Genomic DNA, 2,628 nt, shown 5'->3' on the forward strand with positions numbered 1-2,628 from the left:
GTACAAGTCAAAGGGCTACATAATATATTCATAAAATAACAGAAAATTTCCCAAATCTCAACAAAGTTTTGCCCTTTCAGGTACAGGAACAGACTTGACCAAAACAGAACCTCCCTACAGCATATTATCATTAAAACAACAAGCACAGAGAACAGAGAAAGAACATTGAGAGCTATAAGAGAGAAAAACCAAATAACTTATAAAGGTAAGCCCATTAAAATAACAGCAGATTTTTCAGTGGAAACATTAGAAGCAAGAAGGGCATGGAGTGAGGTATTTTGGGCACTGACTGAAAACAACTTCAGCCTTTGGTACTCTTCCCAGAAAAATTATCATTCATAATTGACAGAGCCATAAAAGTCTTCCATGATAAACAGAAACTAAAACAATATATGGCCACCAAGCCACCACTATAGAAGAGTCTACAAAATATTTTCTACAAAAAATTCAGCACATAGAAGATGAAAGCAAACGAAACCACAAGAGGATGGGAAGCATCAAACCATAGGAGAAGAAAAGACAAGTAATCAGAGAGTAGCATTGATTTGGCTGCACACGATCAAATCCTTAACCAAAAAAACAACAAGATGGTAGGGATCACCACATATAAATCAATATTAACACTAAATGTCAATGGACTCAAATCTCCCATTGAAAGACACCATTTGGTGAACTGGATTAAAAAGGAAGATCCAACAATCTGTTGTTTACAAGAGACGCATCTTATTGACAGAAATGAACACTGGCTTATAGTGAAAGGCTGGAAGAAGATTTACAAGCAAATGGTCCCCCAAAACAGGCAGGAGTAGCAATACTTATGTCACACAAAATAGATTTCAAACTTATTTGATCAAATGAGATAAAGAAAGGACACTTCATAGTAATAAAATGGGCAAAACAACAAAAGGAAACAACAATTATAAACCTATATGCACCCAATTTCATCACTAAAGGACTTAAAAGCACACAGATTCCAACACAGGAGTAGTGGGAGACTTTAATATCCTTCTATCACCTATAGGTAGGGCATCCAAACAAAAAAATCCATAAAAAAAATCCTAGAAATTAATGACACCGTACATCAAGTGGACTTAACTGATGTCCACAGAATATTTTATCCAGCAACAGCACAATATACATTCTTCCCAGCAGCCCATGGAATTTTCTCCAGAATTGATCATATCTTAGGGCACAAGGAAGTCTCAGAAAATATAAGAAAATAGAAATAAACCCTGACTCCTATCTGAACACAATGCACTAAAACTCATCAAAAACAACAGCAGAAAATATGCAAATAATTAGAGGCTTAATAACACATTCTCAAGCATTAGTGAGTCAAAGAAGAAATAAGAGAGGAAATCAAAAGGTCCCTGGAAGCTAATGAAAATGAAAATACCACCTACCAGAACCTATGGAACATAACAAAGGCAGACCTAAGAGGAAAGTTTATAGCCATGAGTGCATATATTAAAAGGACAGAAAGATCTCAAATAAATGACCTAATGCTACATCTCAAACTCCTAGAAAAACAATAACAAGCAAAATCCAAAGCAAGTAGAAAGAGAGAAAAAACTTTTAAAGGGCCCAAATTAATGAAATAGAGACAAAAAATACAAAGAATGAACAAAACAAAAAGGTAGTTCTTTGAAAAAATAAACAAGATTAACAACCCCCTGGCAAATTTAACTAAAACAAGGAGGGAAAAGACCCAAATTAGTAAAATTAGGAACAAAAAGGGGAGATAACAACAAACACCATGGAAATCCAGGGAATCATCAGAGACTACTTTGAGAACATACATTGCAATAAATTTGAAAATCTTGAAGAAATGGACAAATTTCTAGATACTTATGACCATCCAAAACTGAACCAAGAGGATATTAACCTCCTAAACAGATCTATAACTCAAAATGAAATTGAACCAGAAACTCCAGGACCTGATGGGATCTCAGCGAAATTCCACCAGACCTTCAAAGAAGAACTAACACCAATACTCCTTCAACTTTTCCACAAAATAGAAACCTAACTCATTTTATGAAGCCAGCATTACACTCATCCCAAAACTGGACAAGGACACATCTGAAAAAGGAGGACTACAGGCCAATCTCCTTAATGAACATTGACACAAAAGTCCTCAATAAAATAATGGTAACCAAGTCCAACAACATATCAGAAAGATCATTCACCATGACCAAGTCAGCTTCATCCCAGGGATGCAGTGATGGTTCAACATATGCAAATCAATCAATGTAATATAACACATTAACAGAAGCAAAGACAAATCCAGTTGATTATCTCAATAGATTCAGAAAAAATCCTTTGTGAATATTCAACACAACTTCATGATAAAAGCTCTAAGAAAACTAGGAATAAAAGGAATGTGCCTCAACGTTATAAAGGCTGTACATGACAAACCTATTGCCAACATCATACTTAATGAGGAAAAACTGAAACCATTCCCCCTAAGTCAGGAATGAGACAAGGATGCTCACTCCTATTCAGCGTAGACCTGGAATTCCTACCCAGTGCAAGAAGGAATGCAAGAAGAAGGAATATAAGGAATCCAAACAGGTAAAGAAATAGTAAAAGTATCCCTATTTGCAGACAGCATGATCCTTTACCTCAAAG

This window comes from Castor canadensis, chromosome 13, assembly GCF_047511655.1.
Source record: "Castor canadensis chromosome 13, mCasCan1.hap1v2, whole genome shotgun sequence".
Taxonomy (NCBI): domain Eukaryota; kingdom Metazoa; phylum Chordata; class Mammalia; order Rodentia; family Castoridae; genus Castor; species Castor canadensis.